This window comes from Nannospalax galili, unplaced genomic scaffold (genome assembly GCF_000622305.1).
Source record: "Nannospalax galili isolate Female #2095 unplaced genomic scaffold, S.galili_v1.0 scaffold136, whole genome shotgun sequence".
Classification (NCBI taxonomy): domain Eukaryota; kingdom Metazoa; phylum Chordata; class Mammalia; order Rodentia; family Spalacidae; genus Nannospalax; species Nannospalax galili.
Window position 1 is genome coordinate 4716900 of NW_008340872.1, and position 9983 is coordinate 4726882.

At 45.8% G+C, this 9983-nt stretch overlaps 1 protein-coding gene across 1 annotated transcript in view; it reads right to left on the reverse strand.

Annotated features, from left to right (window-relative positions):
- The window catches only part of Hunk (hormonally up-regulated Neu-associated kinase), a 125982-nt gene that overhangs the window by 72199 nt on the left and 43800 nt on the right, over window positions 1–9983 (reverse strand). The gene's annotated exons all lie outside the window — the stretch shown is intronic.

Sequence of the window (9983 nt, forward strand, 5' to 3'; positions counted from 1 at the left end):
ACTTTGAAAAAGCTATACCCAAATCTCCATCTTAGCTCTAGGGCACAATTAGGGGTTCTAGATAAGCACTGCCCACAGATGCAGCTCCCTTGGCCTCACATCTGCCTTCTCTCTTCCCTGTCCAGGCCCCTAGGTCAGGCTACAGTGGTAGCTTTTGCCCTTGAATCAATCACCATATAGGTGAACTCTCATCCCGTCAGTACCCAACCTCACACACCAACCACCCACAGGAATTTCTTCCTGGCCATTTTCACACAATGACTTTGACCTAAACAATTGAGTGTGAGGGACAGAAGAGCTGCAGGAAAGACAAAGGGAAGATTGCCTTTTCTATTCAAATCTGTACCACCCCCAACTCTCACTTTCCCTTTAGGGGAGTCACCTCTTCATCCCCCAGGCCTCTGCTTCCCCCATCCTTTCATAGGACCTCAGTCCCCTCTCAGTATGGCCAGTTGTGGACCCGATGCCAGTTTTTTTCTGCCAGCTGTCCCTCCTCTCACCTTCCCTTCCTCTAGGGCCATCTAACACCTGCCTCCCAACATGCCCAGAACTACTGCCTCTAAAGGATGCTCCTGTCTGGAGCTTGGAGCTCCTAGATGCAGTAGTAACACAGCGGACATCCCATGCCTATACATTTCCTTTGTGGACCACTGTAAGTCATAACTCTTTCACAGTGAACTCAATACAACTGAACAGAGTTATAGCTACATTCATAAATAAAAGGTAGGTCAATAAGTAAATAGCTATGCTTGCAGTGAGATACTCAAATGGTATTTTCTGGACATAGGTGATGTTAAAGCCCAAGATCTCACGTACAGCATGGGGACTGTGGTTAATGGTAACGTACCATGACTTAAATGTGCTCACCCCACACACAGAAAAATGATGAGCAGGTGATGGCTGTGTTAATGAGCTTGATGGTAAAAGCCATTTCACAATGTAACACATATCCAACATCACAGTGCACACAGTAAATACATGCTCAGTGTAGCTGTCAATTAAACCTCAATTAAGCTATAAAAGTACTTTTAATAAAAAGAAAATGAGAAAAAGTACAAACCAAAGGCAAATTTAAATGAGCCAAACTGGCCATTAGCTGCTAGCCTGGACTTTGGCATTAATGTCCTCCTAACAAGTCTGTGATCTTCACCCAGGCCTCCCCTGAATTCAGTCTACATTCTGCCTGGGTGCAGAGGCTGGAGCCTGGTTTCTGGTTGAAGCTCTTTGGGGTTCACTGCTGTCTGCTGTGGTCTCCTGGCTCCCAGTGACATGTCTGACTTCCCAAGTCCTCATGCCACTCCCCCCGCCCATTCACAGTCCCACAGCTCTGCAGAACCAACCCAAGGGACAGCTAGACCGAGTCCCCCAAACTTCCTACTTCCATGTACATCCATGTCAGATGTTCATACACTCATTGCTGACGAGGGGCCTTCTCCCTCTGCATCTCACAGTACATTATAAACAGCAGTGGCCAAGAGGTTCCCTGCCATAGGACCACCAAAGAAACATGGCTATGAACACCTGAATCAATTTTGGCTTCCTGAGAGCCAGTTGCATCTTAATAAGGGATTTCTGGCCTTTAACCCAGAGATACGAACAACCACGAAGGGCTGAGGGCAATCCAAGGGAAAAAGACAAGTCGGGGAGGCTCCGCCAGCTCTCACCTCACAGCACTGGACCTGTCCCCCACCAGGCCAGGGCTCCTGGTCCCCGGAAACGGAAGTAACACTGCCCCAGCTGGCTGCAGATGCTAACCTAACAGCACTATAAAATGGACATAGTCCTGGCACTTCCACATAAATATGTGTATTTATGGGCTTGAAGACAGCTAAATCTGTAAAGTGTTTGTCTTGCAAACACTGAGGAACTGAGTTTGAGCCCCAGAACCCATGTAATAAAAAAAAGTCAAGCATTGTAGTGCATGTATATGAATTGTACTGATGGAGAGGCAGAGACAGGTGGATCCCTGGGGCTCTCTAGAGCCAGACAATGGAATGACCCTGTCTCAAAAATCAAGATGGACGGTGCCTAAGGAATGAGAGCCAAGACTGTCTTGTGGCCTCCACATAGACATGCACACATGTATATGAGCACCGGCACATACATGTGCACCTTCATACACACATGCACAGAAATATATGTATGTATATATGTGAGTATACATATATTTATTTGTTTCTATCCTTTGGGGGTATGGAAAAGATACTGAAAAATTCAATGAGTTCTGCCTCTGTTTAACTTTGTGTTGAAATGTTTTTTAAAAGTCTTTGTGTGTGTGTGTGTGTGTGTGTGTGTGTGTGTGTGTGTGTACACACGCACGTTCATGTGCACGCAGGTGCATCTGTGTGTCTCTATGTGTGTGATGTGTGTGTGAGTATAATGCCTGTATGTATGTAAGTGTACCATGTCGTGCAATGCCCATTGGAGGTCAGAAGAGGGCGTCAGATCCCCTGAAACTAGAGTTACAGTTGTTACTTGTGTGTGCTGGGAACTAAACCCAGGTCATTTGCGAGAGCAGCCAGTGCTCTTAACTGCTGAACCATCCCTGTAGCCTCTGTGTTGCAATGTTTTAAAAATTATCCTTTGGCAATGAACTCTTCAAAGTACCATGAATAAATAATAGTCTAAAAGCCAGCAGAAATATGATCTGCTTTTTTAACAGGGCACATAGTTACTGTTCGGATAATTTATTTGGCTCATTAACTGTTTGTCCTGGGTTGAATAACGGCCACCCAAAGATAGGAAGTACTAATCCCTGGATTGTATCAATGGGACTTTATTTGGAAAAAGAGATTCCACAGACATTGTTAAGAGAAAGCTTTGTGGTAAGATTAACCTCAATTACTGGAGCAGTCCTACACATCTTCACAAGTGTCCTTTTGAAGGGAAGGCAGAGGGAAATGTGTGCAGTTGCATGGCCAGACACCTGTCTCCCAGGTAATTCTAGAGTCTGTCACATTGACAACACTGATTATCACAGGCTTGTCTGTGGAGCTGTGTCCTGAGACACCCAAACGTACACTGAATACCTTATGTAGAAGGTGCATGGAATGCCCGTAGCCTACCGATCCTCCTAGCTCAGCAGTACAGTGTGCATAGGACATGGGCTGTCCCCCTCACCATCACCTGATGAGAAAGAGGATCACACTACATATGGCTAGCTCAGGAAATGACCCAAATTCAAAATAGCAAAGTATACTCTTTATTTAACGTGGATCACTTTTGTACCACTGTAGTCAAACAATCTTAAATTGAACCATCTTAAATAACAGACTTCCTGATCCTGCATTTCCTGACCATCTTCCAGTCCCTCGGTCTCTTCCTCTTGCCTCTCCTCCGAGTCTCAAAAGTGAAGAGACAAAATTCAATAACTGGACTCAAAGCAGGGAGCACCTCAGTGGAAACCACTCTACCCTCTTCTCACACCATCACTGCAGCACTGCCTCTGGACCATCACCCATGGTGTTAACAGTATGGAGACTTCCAAAGACAGGTTCCTATCTGAAGCCCTGGAATCTGTAAATGTTATCTAATTGACAAAAGGTTCTTTGTAGACAAGATTACATGGCCCTGGATGGGGAGCTCGTCCCACATTAATGTGGTGAATCCTAAAGACCATCACAGGAGACTGTCAAAGAAGATGATCAGACAGGCAAACAAAGGAGAAGGCCTCAGGGAGGAGACAAAGATGAATGTGTCCTAAGACCCACAAATGCCAAAGGCCACCAGAAAACAGAATAGGCAAAGTCAAGATCTTTTCAAGGGTCACCCAAGACTCTGGGTGACCCTGTTGTTACCTTGGTACCAATTTTATTGGTTTGGAACCAATTAAAATTGATTTTGGACTTTAGATCTCCAGATATGAAAGAATAATTTCCTGTTGTTTTAAGCTATGGAGTTGGTGCTAATTTATCACAGCAGCCTGGGCACTAACATCATGTGTCACCATATTTGATGTCTTATTTCCCTAGTCAAGCTGGTCCAGAGACCCTCTGGGAACTTCCTGAAGGAGGGAATCACCTCACCTGGAGGCAGGCTGCCTTTTTCTATTGTTGTTGTTATTTTAAGCTTTTGAAATCCTTTGCCAAATCATGAATCACTATTAAACCTGTGTTATTTAGTAGCACTTTAAAAACCATTTTACCTTATTTTCTCTTAGAGAATGAGGTCTGTTTGTTGTTTTCCAAGATGTGGGTCTGTTGCTCAAGCTAGTCTCAAACTCTTGATTCAAGTGATCCTTTCATGTCAGCCTTCCAAGTAGCTGGTACTGCAGGATGCCCCATCATGCCTACCTGTGCTACATCTTTCTTAACTGCATACTGGAGTTTTCTTTATTCAAAAGGAAGACGTTTTGGTCATGACAAATGCTTTAGTAAACTCCTCCTTTGTAGGTGGCATTCAGCACGTGAGTGACTCTGTAGAGGCATCATCACCCAGGTGGTCAGATTCACTCCGCACCTCAGGATCATCCTCTTCATATAACTCTGGAGCTCCACCAGCACAGCACAGTGTGATTGGATCACACTGGACTGCTGCATCACCTTTGGGCTGCGAGCCCTCTTGTAGAGCTGCGGCAGGCTTCTTCTAGATCCCTCCACAGGTGGTTTCTGACTCCTCCTTTCTCTTCACTTTGGAAGCCACAAAATGCTCCCTTTGGTGCTCCCTTGTATGACAAAGTGTTGGGGAGGCCTACGCCTCATCATCCTGCCAAGCTCTTGGTAAAGCCTGCCCTTGTGAAGAATCAGCCCCGCTCACTGATTTTGTGAAAACAACCTATGGTATACACATCAACATCTTTAACACCCCATTCCACTTTACCATCGTCTAAGTTCTCAGGATGAAATGTGTCCAACTAGTATTTTTGTCCAACATGCAGATCACCTTTTCCTCTGGAGAGATGGCAAAGGCTTCAGGTTTCTAATCTACTTTAGGCTCCAAATCAGAACTAGAAAGCACATGCTCTGCTGGGTATTGCTTCTTGATTACCCTGGAATCAAACTGGAGTGTTTTATCAACTTTACTGCCCTGGGACAGCTGGGTGGGCAAGAAGCAGGGGCTCCCTGGGAAGCCTGGCTCACTGAGGTTCTGAGTTCAGAATAGAAGCCTTGGGTCTTCCCCTGCCATACTAGATGACAGCTGCCTCAGTGGCAGGAACTGGCTCACATCTGTAGACTTGCACACTTCTGGCCTCACGTTATTCTGGCTTTTAACCAACAGAATCTCAGGTATCACTTTCTCTAGAGGTGGCAGGAGATGGGGAGCAGCTCCATATCCATGCATTTCTTTATCCAAGTTGATCTCCATGCCAGCACTTGACTTCATGGTATCTTTAGCTTCTAGAACTGCATTATACCGTTCCTTCAGAAGCCTAGCTCTAGGCTCATCTATGTCATGGCCACCTTTTAAAGCATTACACAGTGTGCTTCTACCTTCATATTCTATAGCAGGGAATGTGCTGGCCCATCCACTCTCACCTCCCCTCTCCCTGAGGCACCAAAGCTGACAGGTGTGTCATTAAACAGGCTGTGATGAGGAGGCCTCATTCCTTGGATCTGTATCACGTGAGCCAAAGATGAAGCCCTCCCCCCGGCCCCACTGGGGAATGTTTTCACATTTAATAGCAGGAGCAAGGGCAGCGGAGGTACCGTAGGCAGTCCCTTGTGAGGGGAGGTCTTGCTCTGTGCATGTGTTTTCAGCCTGCTCAAGAGTTTAAGTCGCCTTCATTTCCTACTTATAAAGCCATCACTATGATGAAAGTGTGCAGGTGGATGGGATTTTGGAAATGAAGGCCACTGGGTGTGACAGGCAAAGGAGATTACTGCTCTACAAATGAGGATTAGTATTTTGTGCCCAAGAACATGGAAAAGATCAACTTCAATTGCTGAAAACCACTTCCAGAAAGCCAGGATTGTAGAGTCCGTTCTGAAACTGGGGGCCTGGTGGTGCCATCCCAGTGTAGGTCAGTCTGATGCTGCTGGGGAAATAGCCTTTCATTTCTGAAGATGAATTTACTTTCCAATCATGCTGAGAACTCTGGACTAAGGAGACCTGGAGCACCTTCTCCAGGCAGCCTTTTAAGCTTCCTCTCCATCCCCCCAAACCAGTCTTGTTTCCATTTCACCCAACACCGACAGGTGCCACACTGATAATACTTAAGAGTGGAACGCCATTCTGATTACACAAAACCATTTAATCACTGCATATACAACAACCAAAATGGAGGAAAGTGAATAGAACTTAAGAAAAAGGCAATCAATGATGGGCACAGGAGGCCCAAGACTTAATTTGATGGTAATCAGAGACTTGCAGTAAAACATATAACAGCAATTCTATCAGAGTAGAGAGACCAATGTGGGAATCGGTCTCTGGCTGAAAAAGGAACTGTCAGGCAGGAAAGTTTTAAAGAGAAAACATGTCACCAAATAACTGTACAATAAGCAAGTTTAACGAATTCTAGAGCACAGGAGAGAAAACACCAGTGGCCAATATTAGCACTACAAATTCACTGGGGGCCAGGTCATGGCAGTGCTGTTCAGGCACTCCGAATGTGTGTGAAGGGTCTGGGTCTGGGTCTGAGTTTGGGTCTATGTGTATCTGTGTATGTCTAGGTCTGTGTGTGTGTGTGTGTGTGTGTGTGTGTACCTGTGTTTGTGTCTGGGTCTATATGTGTCTGTGTGTCTAGGTCTGTGTGTGTGTGTGTGTGTGTGTGTGTGTGTGTGTGTGTGCACATGCACGCGTGCTGGTACTCGTGTGTTGGAAAGGGTGGAGAAGCTTGGGGAAGGACCTAAGCCTTGCTGTCTTCCTGAGCACTTTAGAAAAACCAATTCTGAGAGATCAGGAAACCAAGACCCCAGCTCTTCAATGGATCTGAGTTGCAAAGCAGCAACTTTTAAAAAGGAATCTATTTTCAGATTGTCCCTATATCTCCAACAAGATAAGTAGCCAAGTCTTGCACAGCTCTAATATACGACAGTTAAAAACAGATTATTCCTCAACTTTTGTATCAGCAAGAATCAGCATGCCTCACAATACCACAATTCTCCTCCTTCCCTCTTCCTTCCCTGCCCCAAACCACATGCCCACCAATGACGGTAGAAATGATCAAATCAAGTTTTAAATAGCCAGCTAAGCTCATGAGAAAGAGTAGAACTCTTCCAGGATTAAAATCAAGTAAATCTTGAATCAGGAGGCCACAGCTACAGGGCAGGAGCAGCAGATACAAGAGGGAGGCTGGGACCGGAAGGAAGGAAAGGACTGGGCTTTGCCTTGCATGGAAGTGAGTGTTGCTCTCCAGCAAGAGTGAAGAGAAAGGAAGGATGCTCAGGGGTTTCCCATCCAGGAAGAAAAGGGCCAGAATTCAAGCCCAACACCTTTGCCATAGATTTGGAGAAAAGTCAATATATGATCAGTAAGAGGTGCAGAGCATCATGTAGGCACAGTAATGGTACACACTTCCATGAGTCAGTTGGTCCCTAAGATGCCTGTACACAGAGCATTTAGTCCTCCTAAGTACTCCTTAACTTGATGCCATTGTTATTATTACCACTTCACTTTCAATGAATGAGCCCATTAGAGAGAGCAAGAAAGAATTCAGATCAAGCTGGCTGCCGGGAAAATGTGCACTTCCTTGACCCACAGTTGTGGCACATACACAAGAAGCCGGACCCACATTTCAGTGTTTTGAACGCCCTGGAATGGTACTGCTTTTCAACCCAAGGCAGTGGTCTAGTCTCTCATCTTTAAATATTGACTTGGTTGTGGCTGTCTACATAGTATCAGAGTTAACAGAATCTTCATCTCATCCTTTTCTCCTGAATCCTCCACTGCCTTTAAAATTCATCACACCAGGAAGCCAGAACAAGATTGATGCATTCAACCTCCAAAGTGAAACACGTATATAAAAATGAATCTCCCATATCCCTGAAAGAAAAAAAGCATTGATCAAAAGACCCCTTTTTAATATCACAAAAACATGCACATGTTTGATACATCACATGCAGATGCTGGATTTTAGGGAGTTTGTGTCTTCAAAGCACTTCTGCACCATGATGTTTTAAATAATCAAAAATGCACAGGGAATGGAGGTGCTGATAAAAGTTTTTTTTACATGGAAATGAGCCCAGGAAGAGCTTTCTGTTCAGAGCATTTTGGTTTCTTAATGAATATTATCTACTAAACTGAAATTAATCTTTCCTACTCCAACGAACAGGATTAAGCATCAAAACACACCCAATACTGTTCCAGGTATTGGAACAACTGTGTGCCATGAATGACTTGGGAATCTTCAGGCTTATTCACAGAACAGTTCAGATTATGTGACTATATTTGGAGACAGGGTCTTGAAAGAGGAGATTAAGGTAAAATGAAGTCATAAGGGCACGACGTTAACCCTGTGGGGCTGGTGACTACATGAAAATAGACGTGACATCCAAGTTTTTCTCTTACATACAGAAAAGCTAGATGGGGAACCTGCAAGGTGGTGGCCATTTGTAAGCCAAGGGGACAGGCCTCAGGAGATGCCAGCCCTGTCAGCACATCTTTCTCAGACTTCTAAAACCATGAGAAAATAAACACGTGTTATTTAAGCTGCTCGGTCAGCCATCTGAGCATCCCAAGTTCTATAGTTCCCCACAATAAGAGAACAAAGGGCTGACATCAGTCAATGAGGCTGGGGCAGATCTCATAGCTCAACTCTGGCCTCAGTCTGATTCCCACAGGTAGCCCAGGGTGCCCAGCACCACGGCACTCACAACACTCAGGCTTTGAATTGTTGCCAAGGCTTCAAACTGTCTCTAACTCGTGGTGGCTTGGACCACACCAAGCTTTAGATTCCTCTTTCATGTAAACAATATTACCTACCTCCTAGGACACTAGAGAAATGAATGAACCCCATGAAGGAACATTCACCATCTTCCTGTGAGTGTCCAAGTGTTCCTTGTTAGGTAATTTTGTATTTTGCACAAGAGTAAGAGGTAGAAACAGAAGCCTAGGAAGCCCCTGAACTTCAACTCTCCCACCCCTGCAAGTCCCTCCTTGAATCCCCAGTGCTCTAGGGAACCCAGTCCAGAAACCCGCTCTCCTCTGACCCCGCACACCCTTCCTCCAAGGTACAGTATCTTATCCTCCCACCTTAGCCTCAGGGCTCTGGCCCAGGCCCCTTTCCTCACTAAAGAAGTCCATGTCCCCCTCCTCTACTGCTGACTCTGATGATGTCCAAAAGTGATGAGTGCCCCAACCTGCTCTGCTCCCTGTGAGCTGTGATATGCTTGCAGCCATTTTTCCATGTGAATGTTCCAAGAACCACTCAACACTGTGGCCTCAGCTGCACCTCACAAGTATCCACAGGCTGTCCCAACTGGCAGCCTCCTCCACTCCCATCCTAGTTCTGCTCCTAATTAATCACTAAAGCCTGTCAACCCCACCTCCTAAAGTGTTCCTTCTCTTCCCTCTTGGCTACCCCCCACCAGTGTACAGTCCTGGGTCATGCCTCCCTGATAATGTCCTTGTCTCCTGCTCTGGTCCCCACTCACCCTGCCTGAAAATCTCTCCCACACATACTCCCAATTCCTACTCCTTTCTCAGGCCTCAGGTTACACTGTCCTTCAACACTACCTCCAATCACCCTGCTCCTCCCTCACTGCCAGATCACACCACACTCTCCACCACACACACATAGAGGCTTGTAACACCCCACTTACAGAAGGCAGGAATTGTTTAGCCTCTTAAAAATTAGTGGAGTGCTCAGCTTGGGAAGAACCAATGACAGAGGGATGGAGAGTGGGAATGTGTGAATGGAAAGATGGATGGATGGATGGATGGATGGATGAATGGATGGGGGTGGAGGGCTAGATGGATAGGTGGGTGGATAGACAGATGGAGTGGGTGAATGGGTGGGTGGGTGAATGGTTGGATGGGTGGATGGATGAGTAGATGGATGGGTGGGTGGATGGATGGATGGATGGATGGATGGATGAATGGGTGGG